The 15,225-nt window shown below is 35.0% G+C and overlaps 1 protein-coding gene across 5 annotated transcripts in view; it reads left to right on the top strand.

Annotated features, from left to right (window-relative positions):
• PARD3B (par-3 family cell polarity regulator beta) overlaps positions 1–15,225 on the top strand; it is a 1,103,682-nt gene that overhangs the window by 659,747 nt on the left and 428,710 nt on the right. The window lies entirely within an intron of this gene.

The following is a 15,225-nucleotide window of genomic DNA, read 5'->3' as shown; positions in this document are numbered from 1 at the left end:
TTATTCTGTTAATGAAACAAAAGTGAGTTAATTGATAGATTGCCCAATATTAAATATTGGATTCTTTTTCAATGACTCTAAATTTTTCTCTTTACTTGAAAAAATATTTATTGATTAACTACAGATATGTATATTAAACACTTCTCAAGATGGGTAACACGTTATATGCTCTAAGATGTAGGTGTACAACTCTGATTACAATTTTATTCAATGTCATTAATTCCTATATATACATTATAGTAATTAATTGGCTACATGTACACATTATAGATATAATGTTCATCTCTACATTGTAGATATAATGTATATAAAGATATATATATATATATATATACATATACATACATATATAGATATATAGAGATATAATGTATATATAGCCCTTTTGAGGATGCTTTGCCTAGGGATTTTGTGAATACTTTTACTGGCATGCATGTGGTCACATTTAAGTCAGCTCAGAAATGATTAAAATGGTGAATAAAAGGAAATTCATTTTTAAATAACTGGATGTAGCCATGCTAATTCAAAGAGGTTAGGGTGTCACTTAAGAGACTGGGTGGATACTTCTGGGTTTTGGAGAAAATCAATCTCTTCCTGCTAATTGTAGATTTTTCTCTATTTATTTAAATTACCAGAATTACTGTGTTCAGTCTGGACCCCTTTAATTTGTTCTTAATTGGGCTTGTGTGGGTGTTGAGTTGGAAGCTCTCAGGAGCTGCATAACACAGCTGTCTCTTTGGCCTTTGGCATAGGGTTTTCCCCCAAAGAGCTGCCCTTGTTGGCAGTATGCCAGGGAGTTACATTCAAAGACTTTTTGATGAGGCATAAAAATCTTTAATTTCCAGGCTTTGTGTTTTATGACCCCATAATACTGTTTGAGAATTAGTCTGAATTATTCAAGGGATAGCACTTCAGTATGTCAGCCCCTTTGTTGACCTACTCTGTAGCCCCATTCAGAGTTAAGTTGAAAATGCTGTTTTGCACAAGAAACTGTTTTTAGAGTTTTCTCTCCTGTTTCGAATTGGCCTCCCACTCCCATTTCAGAGGGGTGTTCTGTAACACAGTTAGGAGAAGGCTAAGAGCAGTGCAGATGGAAGATGCTGGCCAGCTGTCCTCTTGTTCAATGAGAAGAAATGAGCTTAAAGTGATGCATGAGACATTCAGATGAAATTTTAGGAAGTTTCTTGACAATGAAGATTGTTAACATTCTATGTCTCATAGTCTTTTTAGAAAGAGCATGTGTCGCAAATAACTCTCCCTAAAATCAAGATGATAAATAGGTTGGCTGATTTTCTTTCAAGATTTGTGATTCAGCAGTTTTATTTTCTGTTAGTTACTTGCTCTAATTTGTTTTAGTTAGGAAATGTTTTTAGACACCCCAACTGAAGTAATTTATAAGCCAAATGAGTTCTCACATCTACAAAGGTAAATATTTGAGATACATTTTGAGTATAAACCTTTTATACATGTCAGATATTCCTCTCTAGTGCATTTCTAGTGTCAGCTCAAAGATGAGCATGAAAAAGCCCCATTCCACTGCTCTAATAGTTTCTTTTTAAGATCATATTTATATAGTGAGGTATTTCTATATGAATTATTGATAATAAAGACTGAATACATAGGATAATTTTTATAAAATTGTATATTCTAAGTGTGATGCTTGTTTGTATATATTATTAATATATAATATATATTTTACTATTTTTATTTATATCCATGGATTTCTTTTATTGTCCACTAGTAAGTAGTGCCTCTGAATATAGTAAAAGCTGAATTGGATATTACTGTTTTGGATACAACTTTGAATTTAAAGAAAAGAACCTGTGTTGTAAAGAAAAATTAATGGTAATACTGTAATAAAGTGGCTATTTACTTTTTGTAATAGTCAAGGAAGTATACAAAGACGAAGTCAGCTATATGCTCTAAGCTTTAGTAAGTCAAAATAAAGGAATTATAGAGAATGTTATTCATTAAGTAAATGTTTATTAAGTGCCTACCATGTACCAGGAAGTACAGTAAACACTGGGGATTTGGTAAATAAGAGAAATGATGGTTTGCTGCATGTACCTATATTAGAACCCCAAAAGGAAAGAAAAGGTCAATAGTTAAGGAAACACTTCCAAAAGGAGATTCTGACATTATGATAACTTATCTCAGGGAGAAAGAAAAGAAAGAGGCATCTGAAGACACTAGCATGGCACTTCAAGAACTCACTGATAACCTTGGCTATGTAGAAAAGAGGAAGAGAGAAGCAAATGATTACAATATATACACATATATATACATTTTTGTACTGTGTGTGTATATATGCATGTTTATATATATACACACACACATATGTATATACATATATACACACACATATACACACACATATACAAACACACACACGTAGTGAAACTCTAAAAAAATATAAGCAGGAAGAGCTAAACAGCGCACGAGGTGAGCCTTGCAAAACCTAATAAAAGTTAGACAGCTAAGCTGTTTTTACAGTGGAAAAAGAAAGTGTGTGAGGTGACCATTGTTTAAAACACCTACCAGATGCCAGGTGGAAAGCAGAGCCACTTCGTTCCTGTGTTACTATTATGCTCATACATACGAGAGAATGGCAGCCAAACTAAAAAGGCATGGCTGCCAGGGAATGGAAGTGCAGACAGTTTACATCCCTGTGCACTGAAAGGACTGTGATTATAAAGTGGCTGTCCCTGGTCATAAAAATTATGCAGAGTAGACCTCACACTAGAAGACGAGGAAGCAAATTACCAATTTTCACAAAGATGATGAATTCCAGAAGCAACTAGTAATCTCAGCTGATCATCAGAAGATTTTTTTCTGTAACGCCAAAGAAGCATAAAGAAGGAAAGGCACTCTTAACAAATTTTCAGGAAATATTATCTTAGAGAATTGGTGATAGATTGACAAAATTAGCATTCAGATGATTTTCCAGAATCGAAGAAGACAGAATTTAATAAAGAATGATGCATCCGACAAGGATTTCTTCTCATTTACTGTATGCCAGGCAGTATCCCAGGTAAATAAGAGACAAAGGCTGCAGTCTTACGGTGTTTTCATTCTTCTTATGTGGACAGGTGGTAAAGATGTATACAGTGAATAAATAATAAGATTTCATATGATAGAGATTCAGATAGAAGTGTTTTTCCTAAAGCCAAATTCAGGTAGAGACAATGACTGAGGGGACATGAAGCTATTTTAGATAGGAGGGTGAATGATAAAGGTTATGTCCTAAAGTCAGGTTGAAAAGATTAATTGTATAAGTAGGATTTTTTTATTGCATTTTAGGTTTGGGGGTACATGTGAAGAACATGCAAGATTGTTGCATAGGTACACACATGGCAGTGTGATTTGCTGCCTTCCTCCCCTTCACCTATATCTGGCGTTTCTCCCCATGCTGTCTCTCCCCAATTCCCCACGGCCCACTGTCCCTCTCCCATTTTCCCCCAACTGACCCCAGTGTGTAGTGTTCCCCTCCCTGTGTCCATATGTTCTCATTGTTCAACACGTGCCGATGAGTGAGAACATGTGGTGTTTGATTTTCTGCTCTTGTGTCAGTTTGCTGAGAATGATGGTTTCCAGGTTCATCCATGTCCCTACAAAGGACACAAACTCATCGTTTTTGATGGCTGCATAATATCCCATGGTGTATATGTGCCACATTTTCCCGTCCAGTCTATCATCGATGGGCATTTGGGTTGGTTCCAGGTCTTTGCTATTGCAAACAGTGCTGCAATGAACAATTCGTGTGCATGTGTCCTTATAGTAGAATGATTTATAATCCTTTGGATATATACCCAGTAATGGGATTGCTGGGTCAAATGGAATTTCTATTTCTAGGTCCTTAAGGAATCGCCACACTGTCTTCCACAACAGTTGAACTAATTTACATTCCCACCAACAGTGTAAAAGTGTTCTATTTCTCCACATCCTCTCCAGCATCTGTTGTCTCTAGATTTTTTAATGATCGCCATTCAAACTGGCATGAGATGGTATCTCAATGCAGCTTTGATTTGCATTTCTCTAATATAAGTGTAGGATTTAGGAGAGTGGGCATAGTTACTATTAAAGAAATCCCCTGGTTTTGTCTGCTTGCCTGGCACGACCATCACCAAAGCTAGTTCTGTGTTGTCAGATCAGAGAAGAAAACAGCTCTACTTCATTCCGGCCTGGTCATAACACATTTACGGTTTTATGTTCAGTTATGAGTACAATATTTTAATAGCTACAAAGACAGTATAGAATGCATCCAGAGATTGGTGAGAGGCCTAGAAACCATGTGTAGTGAAAAACAGTTGAAAGAAGTAAAGATTTATGTCTGAAAGAGAGATGACTTAAGAGGCATAGGAAAGCTCTCCTCTAATATTTTCATGCAGATATTGAAAGTCTTACATCTGTTTAAAATTAATCAGTACTCCAGATGTATCAAGCAATGATAATCACATCAGAAAATACATCACATTTACAGGTTTTGAATCGAGAAGGCTAACAGTGACGGAAAACTGAATTCCGGTTTGTGCCATGTTTGGTATGAAAGAAAAAAATATATAAATTAAAACAGCTCATGAAGACTGAAAATAGAAGCAGCACTCACCAAAGTTATGGAAAAGAGACCATCATATATTTTTCAGTGTTTGACAAGAGATACAGGTTCTTTTTATTTTTTGTTAGAATATTTTAATATGTTTATGTAATTAAAACATTATATATAGTTATATGTTTTAACTACATAACTGTATTATACATACACAGATTATAACACTGTATAAATATTACACAGAATATAATTTAAGTGAGATGAATAGATGAAAAGTTGAATTTAGAGAATCTACCTTTCAGAGCTCAGGCTGAATTCTTACATATCTCTAGTGAGAAAAGACTTCAGATACTTTCCAGCACCTCCATCCCAGCAGGCCCCTTTCAAAACATTAAGAAAACCAACATTTGGGTTAACCACAATTTAACATGTGATTATATTTTTGATAACTGCTACATTTAAAGTGAATTATAGACTAGTATTAGTAACAGAAAGGTAGAACTATAGATCACTCTCTATAATATAACTTGATCAATATTTTAGCTGTAGCAGAATAAGGCAGCTTCTGTTTAAAATTCATTAAAATAACCATTTGAGTTGGAAGCACAGGTATAAAAATGGTTCTCTATGTCAGGGATATGCTTTTCGTATCCCTGTAAGTTTCTATGGATCCTTTCCTCCTGCCATATTTTTGTATTTTCTAAGAAACATATTTTCAAGAATTTGACTTTGTATTCGTTGTTACTACTATTAATTGGAAAGCAATACCTTTTTTGTAGGAACTGTACTTTTAGATGGCTTTATATGTTTCCAGACTTATCTAAAAGTTGTGGCCCATGCCAGGCCATCCCTGTCATACCCCTCCCATGACTAAAGGCTCACAAATTCCCTAAACTGAGTTGCTCTCTTGGATAAGTTGAATGAGTGAATAAGACGCACAACTTTCTCCAATACCTGCCTCTGAGAAAGGAAAATGTTTGGAGCAAGGATCATCCCTCTTATATAAAAACACTTAACCTTATGGCTAGAACATCCTTAATGCCTAGGGATTTGGTGGTGTTATTAGCAACAACAGCAATCATGGAGAGGGTACTGTTGGTAGTATAATTAGAAATGAGCATCTGCATCTTCTACAGGTTTTGGCTATAGGAGATGGTTGGCTCAAAGAGTAAATATAAGTAAATTCTTCTAAAGTTAAGTATTATGAAATGCTGGGAGAAAAGTTGACCTATGGATTTCCTAGGTATATTCTTAAGTCAATAATGGGGTCACAAATGGTCTCAAATGTTGCCATGCAGTTTTTCACTGAGTATATTTTCTCAAGCCAGGGGATTGTTTAGTGGAATATGTAGTTAATTTAAAATGTCAGTGTCTCTAAGAGAAACATAAGGCTCTATTTCCCCAGATAAGATACAAGAAATCTATAAAGTTTAGAAACTAACCTTAACCAATGATATTCTGCCAGTAACAAATCCACGCAGATTTTTACTAAACTGACCTCTGTGTACTTAGAACATTATCTGTGCTTTGATGAGAAATCTTGGTCAATGGAAAAACTGCCTTATTCTTTAAAACTTAAATATTCTGGGTTCCTCTTAAAACTTAGATTAATACATGAAGTGCTTTCTTCTTTATATTTTGTACTGAGGCTCTGTATCTAGGATCCTAAGCCTTTTTTATTTTTATTTTTTATTATACTTTAAGGTCTGGGATACACGTGCAGAAGGTGCAGCTTTGATAAATAGGTATACACGTGCCATGGTGGTTTGCTGTACCCATAAACCCATCATCTACATTAGGTATTTCCCTAATGCTATCTCTCTCATAGCCCTACACCCCGCAACAGGCCCCAGTGTGTGATGTTTTCCCCACTGTGTCCATGTGTTCTCATTGTTCAGCTCCCACTGTGAGTGAGAACATGTGGTGTTTGGTTTTCTGTTCTTGTGTTAGTTTGCTGAGAATCATGGTTTCCAGCTTCATCCATGTCCCTGCAAAGGACAAGAACTCATCTATTTTTATGGCTGTATAGTATTACATGGTGTATATGTGCCACATTTTCTTTATCCAGTCTATTATTGATGGGTATTTGGGTTGGTTCCAAGTCTTTGCTATTGTGAATAGTACTGCAATAAACATATGTGTGCATGTGTCTTTATAGTAGACAGTGAACATTTGTGTGCATGTGTCCTTATAGTAGAATGATTTATAATCCTTTGGGTATATCCAGTAATGGGACTGCTGGGTCAAATGGCATTTCTGGTTCTAGATCCTTGAAGAATCACCACACTGTCTTCCACAATGGTTGAACTAATTTACACTCCCACCAACAGTGTAAAAGTGTTCCTATTTTCTTCACATCCTCTCCAGCATCTGTTGTGTCCTAACTTTTTTAATGATTGCCATTCTAACTGGCATGAGATGCTATTTCATTGTGGTTTTGATTTGCATTTCTCTAATGACCAGTGTTGATGAGCTTTTTTTCATGTTTGTTGGCTACATAAATGTCTTCTTTTTAGAAGTGTCTGTTCATATCCTTCACCCACTTTTTGATGGAGTTGTTTGGGTTTTTTTTATTCTTGTACATTTGTTTAAATTCCTTGTAGATTCTGGATATTAGCCCTTTGTCAGATGAGTAGATTGCAAAAATTTTCTCCAGTTCTATAGGTTGTCTGTTCACTCTGATGATAGTTTCTTTTCCTGTGCAGAAGCCCTTTAGTTTAATAAAATCCCTTTTGTCAATTTTGTCTTTTGTTGACATTGCTTTTAGTGTTTTAGTCATGAAGTCTATGTCCTATATGGTATTGCCTAGGTTTTCTTCTAGGGTTTTTGTGGTGTTAGGTCTTACATTTACGTCTTTAATATATCTTGAGTTAATTTTTGTATAACGTGTAAGAAAGGGTTTCAGTTTTAGTTTTCTGCGTGTGGCTCATCAGTTTTCCCAACACCATTTATTAAATAGGGAGTCTTCCCTGTTGCTTGTTTTTGTCAGGTTTGTCAAAGATTAGGTAGTCAGACATGTGTGGCATTATTCTGAGGTCCCTGTTCTGGTCCATTAGTTTATGTATCTGTTTTGGTACCAGTACCATGCTGTTTTTGTTCCTGTAGCCTTGTATAGTTTGAAGTCAGGTAGGGTGATGCCTCTAACTTTGTTCTTTTTGCTTAGAATGGTCTTGGTTATATGGGTTCTTTTTTGGTTTCATATAAAATTTAAAGTACTTTTTTCCATTCTGTGAAGAAAGTCAATGATAGCTTGATGGAGATAGCGTTGAATCTATAAATTACTTTGGGAAGTATGGTCATTTTCACAATATTTATTCTTCCTATCTGCGAGCTTGGAATGTTTTTTCCATTTGTATCCTCTCTTATTTCCTTGTTCATGTTTGTTTGAGCAGTGGTTTGTGTTCTCCTTGAAGAGGTCCTTCCCATCCCTTGTCAGTTGTATTCTTGTATTCCTATTTTTTCTTTGTAGAAGTTGTGAACAGGAGTTCACTCATGATTTGGCTCTCTGTTTGTCTATTATTGGCGTAGAGGAATGCTTGTTATTTTTGCACTTTGATTTTGTATCCTGAGACTTTGGTGAAGTTGCTTATCTGCTTAAGGAGATTTTGGGCTGAAACAATGGGGTTTTCTAAATATATAATCATGTCATCTGCAAACAAAGACAATTTGATTTCCTCTCTTTCTATTTGAATACCTTTATTTCTTTATCTTACCTGATTGCCCTGGCCAGAATTTCCAATAATATGTTGAATAAGAGTGGTGAGAGAGGACATCCTTGTCTTGTGCTGGTTTTCAAAGGGAATGCTTCCTGCTTTTGCCCATTTAGTAGCATATTGGCTGTGGGTTTGTCTTAAGTAGCTCTCATTATTTTGAGATACATTCCATCAGTACCTAGTTTATTGAGAGTTTTTAGTGTGAAGGGCTGTTGAATCTTGTGGAAGGCCTTTTCTGCATCTATTGAGATAGTCATGTGGTTTTTGTCACTGGTTTTGTATATGCGATGGATTGCATTTATTGATTTGTGTATTTGAACCAGACTTGCATCCCAGGGATAAAGTCAACTTGATTGTGGTGGACCAGCTTTTTTGATGTGCTGTTGGATTCGGTTTGCCAGTATTTTATTGAGGATTTTCACATTAATGTTCATCGGGGATATTGGCCTGAAATTTCCTTTTTCTGTTGTATCTCTGTCAGGTTTTAGTATCATGATGATACTGGGCTCATCAAATGAGTTAGGGAAGAGTCCCTCTTCTTGTATTGTTTGGAATAGTTTCGGAAGGAATGCTAACAGCTCCTGTTTGTACTTTTGATAGAATTCAGCTGTGAATAAGTCTGGTCCTGAGCTTTTTTTGGTTGGTAAGCTATTAATTACTGCCTCAGTTTCATAAAGACAGACATGAACTTTTTCTTCTGACTTGCCTTTGATTCCTAAACCATTGTTCATATTTAAATGAAATGTGTTCCTTTTTAAAGAACCTTTGTATTAGTATAAGAACATCTCCCTAAAAATATGAAGCTCAGGATGCTTATTCAAAGAATGGAACAAAATGCTTAAGTTCTCTTTGCAAATATGAACCAAATTCATTTTTTTTTGAAGTGAGAATTTCATTAGTTGAAAATGTTATATATAATATACAATTAAATATTAGCACATTGAAAATATATATGTGTTAAATGAGTATAGCAGTTTCATAATTATGTCTTCTGAATGATATTTTGAATGACAAAATTTGTTATTGTTATTGGCAATATTTTATGAAGTGATTAAAGATACTGTAGGGAGACATCTAATTTTTAGATGCAGTAGTTGCGATTTGTTCTTTAAAAAGCAAAAGACACAAAAAGTAGTTAGATTGAATAAATAAGACCTAGTATTTAACAGTATAACAGGATGACTATAGTCAATAATAATTTAATTGTGCCTTTTAAAATAACTAAAAGATTATAATTAGGCTGTTTGTAATGCAAAGGATAAATGTTTAAGGGGATGATATCCCACTTTTCATGATGTGATTATTATGCATTGTATGCCTAGATCAAAACATTTCATGTGTCTCATAAATATATGCACCTACTATGTACCCACAAAAATAAAAAAAAAAATCTTAAGGAAAAAAGGAGGGCCAGTTAGGATGGCTTACGCCTGTAATTTCGGCACTTTGACATGCTTAGCTGGGAGGATCGCTTGACCCTAGGAGTTTGAGACTAATGTAGGCAACAAAGCAAGACCCATCTCTACACACAAAAAAAATTAAATAAAAATTTCTGAGAAATAGGATAAAAAGCAAAACATCCTTAGTCTTACATATTTTTATTTTCATATATACCTATCTATGCTCTTATATTCTAATTTTTCCCAAGTGATTATACCAAACCTATTTCTTTGAATTTGTATTCAAAATAGTCTAATCTCAAGAGTGTTCTCTGTATCTTTACTTCTACAACATTATCTTTTAGTTGTGAACTTTGCTCTGGGATAAATGTAGCATGATTCATTTGACTAATATTACACTATTTGCCATAAAAGTTGTTTCCAGTTCTTTACTTTTAGAAACAGGAATGCTTTGAGCCTGCTAGTACATCAACCTTTGTAAACAATCATGATTATGTAATCATTATAATTTCTATACATGTACTAGACAGCCAGATGATGTATTAAAGATACAAGGCTTTTGATTGACATGACCAGTTGCCCTGCAGAAAAGCAATTCTGCTCCTATCAGCAGTATATGGAAGAATCTGGGTGTCATCATTTTTTTTTCATTTTTGCCGATATGATAGGCTTAAAAGGATTATTTTATTTTACTTTTATAACCACTTCTGTGGTTAAACCTCTCCCAGCTATTTGTCTGTTTTCTATTGTGAATGATCTGAGCATTTCCTTTATAAGGCTGGAAATTTCTAAATTCAATATCACTTTTTGGAAGTAAAATGTTACTCTACATTGAAGATCAAATTTCAGCCCTTGCTCACAGGGAAAAATAGATGTTTTGCTTTCATTTTGTTACCCACTCTGAAGTTCATACTAATGAATAAATTTGTGTCTTAATTAAGTGTTCAGAAAAATGTCTAGCTAAACATGCAACCAGAGGCAGAGTCAGAATTCAGGTTTATTTATGATAACACTGCTTAATCTGGGGCAAGCCAATTAACCTTTTAAAAAATAATTTATTTTGGGATTTTTCATTAGAACCCCAGAAGCCACTATACTTGACATACAGCAGTGCTGGCTGCTTTAGAGCATACTAGTACAAAGACTGGCATCACTATAAATACCTACTCTGCTTTTATGAGACTGAAAAGTGTCCAGTGCTTGAAAATACAATTTTAGTTCCATGTGAAAGTTATCCATATTCCTATTCCCTCTTCTCTCATTAAACAAATATTTATTGGGTGCACTCTCTATGCCAGGTAATGTTCTAAATATTTGGGATATATCAATGACAACCGATAAAATCTTATTTCTGTAGTTTACCTTTCTTTAGTAGAAATACTCTCATAAACAAAGTTTGAGATATGCGATATATAAATGATAATAACACAATAAGTGAGTAAAGTTACTAGAAGGATATCCAGTAGGGTAAACATAACTCTCGACAAATTGTGGAAAGAGGAAACATGACTGGAAAGGCGAGTATTCCAATGCCCATTTGGTTTCTAGTGTTCATAAGAAAAGGTAACCAGGAACGCTATCCAATGAAGTTATAAAAATTAAAATAGAGATCAAATTGGAAAATGACTAATCAATACTGTTGGTTTTAAGTGGGCTGGGAATAAGTTAATCTGTCCTCTGCTGATCCAGGAACTAACTGGCATTATCCCGAATCCCCAAGCACTTCAGAATTGTCTTGAAAGAACTGTGAGAGCCTGCAAAGGTTTCAGCTTGGAATTCCTTAGAAGTCCAACAAGGGGGTACCAATGAATTGGAGAATACTTAGCCTGTTTTCAGAGTTTGGAATAAATTATCATAGCACCCAAATTGAGTGAAAAATGAGTTACATCAGAGCTTTTTTGTTTTCAGCTTTAATAAATCAGTAGGTGCCAGGTAAATAATCCCACTGCTTTCTCTGTACCCAGAAAGGCCAGAGGGAAATAGTGGCCCAGTCCTCTCAATTGAGGCTAACAGTACAGCCTTATCAAAGACAAGAATGTGTTTGTTAATATAAACAATATTCACATAAATGTAGGTAAAACTTAATAGATTAGAATTTTCAGCAGTGACTTTAATAATGAAAGTCTTGGAAATGCTGACAAAGTTAAACAGGCTTCATTAAATATGGGATTGCACAGAACCATTCATGCATGCTATGTACATTTTCAGGCTCCAGGAATCTTCACAACATAATAAATGCAGCATTTGCCAAACTCATTCGATCATAGAAGCTTTGAGTACGGACTATCTCATAGGTCTCATCCTTCCAGGAATGTCCTTGGCAAAGAAAGATGTGAGTTTGCTTGTGAGATTTAAAGGTGATGTGCAACAGCCAGAGTAGGGTAAGGAAGGATTGCCAACAAGCTGGAGACATGGAGCAATGCTGTGAAGTGGGTGCAGCCCAAGACAGACTTTCCAGGGCAGAGAAGCGTCCACAGCCACTAAGCAAGTAGGAATTAACTGCAAGCAACATGAATGAATAGGGCTGCAGTCGACTAAGCATACGTTAACCATGGATGGTGATGTTAGGATGTAACTGAGTTTTGGGAGGCTGAGACAGGTGGATTACCTGAGGTTAGGAGTCGGAGACAAGCCTGGCCAACACAGTGAAACTTCATCTCTACTAAAAATTCAAAAATTAGCCAGGTGTGGTGGTGGGCACCTGTAATCCCAGCTACTTGGGAGGCTGAGGCTGGAGAATTGCTGAAACCTGGGAGGTGGAGTTTGCAGTGAGCCAAGATGCCACCATTGAACTCCAACCTGGGAGACAACAGTGAGATTCCATCTCCAAAAAAAAAAAAAAAAAAGAAGAAGAAGAAGAATGTAACTGATTGCACTGCAGTATGCCTCCAAAAGAATGGTAAAAATAACCTCTGATGTTACTGATTATCTGTGGTCAGAAACCTCTGACTCTCCTTTACATATAGTAAAAAGATCAAGGCCCAATATGTAAGCTTCAGTGGCTATTAATCTAGAATGTGAAGAGTAAAAAGAGGAAAAGCATTAGTAGTAACTACAATCCTCATAGCTATATGTCAGGCATGGTTTTGTGTCATAGCAATTTCATAGCCATTTTACAGATGGGGCAATTAGGGCTTAAAGATACTGACTTATATAAGATTTCTCAGCTAGGAAGTGGTGGGGCCAGGATTTGAACTCAGGCACATTTAACTTTGATGGCTGGGTTTTACACCATTTTGGCTGTTTCAAATAAGGCTTATCAGTTTCCCAGTCTTAACTCTAAAAATAGAAGACCCATTCTGCCTCATTCCTTTTTAAATTATTTTATTCAGGACTCATTCAAGTTGTGTCTGCTGTAGGGGACTGTCATTTTTTTCCAGCTCATTTTCTGAATTCCGAAAGCAATAACTATTGGCATTACTAATTTTAGAATAGAATGATGTATGCCTTTGATATTCTTTTGAGTGAGCATTTTTTCCCCCACTCCAATCAGGTTATAAGCTTCTATAAGTAATATCGTACACTACTTGGGCACCTCCCTTCACCACTCAGCATATGTAGGTGCCCAGTAAATTCAAGATGAATGAGTGAATGAATAGTGTTGGAGCAATCTGGCTGTAATCTCAGAAACCCCACGGATCACGATGATTGATTTGGCTTATCTTACTATTGGGGCAGGTTCCCTCCTAGACCAAAAGATTGAATAAATAAAAGTAGAAACAAATGATTAAATGACAAGTGAATAAAAATGCAAATGAATGTTTTGTCTGAGTGGGAAAATAGAACGAGGATAAAGATAGTCCAGAACATAGCACCATGCGCTCATGTTCACTTACCTGAACTAGTTTTGTCCATTTGAAAGGAAACTGGGAAAGACTGATAAAAATGAACATATTTAAGGAAGGAACCAAACACAGGAAACACAGAAGGTCAAAGGCTTCAATTTCATTAAATAGAGAAGAATGAAAGCAGTTGTTTAAAACTTGAAGAAAAGGGCTGTGCGCTTTATTTCCTAATTGGAGGAATCTATGAATAAATTAGGCAATCACTTGACATAATTGATTTAGGTCATGTGAATTCACTTGCATTGCAAGAGAGGATAAATTAGATCAAATTGTTTGTGGCCCCTCCTGTTCTTCTATTCATTACCTGTGTTCTTTTACTCTTTGTATTCCTCGGTGTCTTTGTTTTAGGATTTGTTTTGTTTTGTTTTTTAATCTCAAGGAGTATGTATTTTTATTTACATTATTTAATTGTAATATATAAGATGTTTTTCCTTTTGATTGCAGAACAGAGTTGAAGGTAATATTTCTGTGATATAATATACTTGTGTGCTTTTTATTTATTAATCCCATTTTGATTTTCCATAAAACTGCAAAAAATAACATAGTCTGTGCATAAACCCAGTACCATGGGAATTATATTCAAAACATGCTTGAACTGCTTGCTTTTACCTGAAGCAACATGAAATTGAATTACATTCATACAGAGCAATTTGGTTGCATGTCAGTTGTGGCAAGTATTGTGTAAGCTGAATGTTTAGAGATTTTGTTTATCTTGGGTCACGTAGTATTAGTTGTCACAACAAATATCCCAAAGTGATACAAAAAAAAAAAAATCCTGACTCGAAAAAGACAATTGACTCAGAGTAAATTGAGAATATTCCAAATGGTTTAAATACTTGGTACAGGCCCACCTAATGTAGCTTCATAATTTATGCAAATTTTTATCTGCCAAAATAAATTTTTTATTTAATTTTTGTATTTAGGTTTAATCAGATAACTTAATGCAAGTACAGTCTATTTACTATAACCTCATATGCTAAGACAACTGAGAAACATTAAAAGGCCCTGTACTCACATGACCCAATTCGTAAAGTAGCCAGCATAACTTCTTGATGTTGATGGATATGTGAGTTAACTTTAAAATGGGCTACATTAACTAACCTATTAGATATCTAAATGTGTATCCCTTTAAAAAAATAATACTTAAAGGGCTTATCCATGACCAAACCATAATTTAGAGATGTTATTATATTGAAAATGTGGTCACAAAGTCATTAAGGGCAAGAATTTCCAAAGGCGGCTCAGTCTAATAGTCTACCCTACTGGGAAAACTGATGGTATGCTTCGTCATTAATGGATTGGGAATATCATATCTGTAAAGAAGTTAATAGCCTTAAACTGTTGCTCAGTATGTCATTACCTGCACTTTTCTAGGTATATTTTAAAAGGTTCATTTTGAAAATAAAATATCGTTATATCAAAGAAATACTTAGAGAAACTTACTTGAATGAAAAGAGAATTTTTTTTTAAGTTGGAGAAGAGATTTGTGGATAATGTATGTAAAACCAAGAAGTGATCCTAAGGGTTCACTTTCAATTACACTGTTCTTTTTTTTTTTTTTTTAAATTCAGCAACACCCTGTAAAGTTTGGAAATGCCACCATTCTTAAAATAGGATTAAGAGACACTGCTTTAGTAATCGCTCCCTATTATCCACATGTTCTTTATCATTCAGAGAATAAAGGAATAATTAGAAAATACTTGACAAAGGATTAACAT

This window comes from Saimiri boliviensis, chromosome 5, assembly GCF_048565385.1.
Source record: "Saimiri boliviensis isolate mSaiBol1 chromosome 5, mSaiBol1.pri, whole genome shotgun sequence".
Taxonomy (NCBI): Eukaryota; Metazoa; Chordata; class Mammalia; order Primates; family Cebidae; genus Saimiri; species Saimiri boliviensis.
Note: the sequence above shows the minus strand (reverse complement) of the source record. Positions and strands in the feature narration are given on the sequence as shown.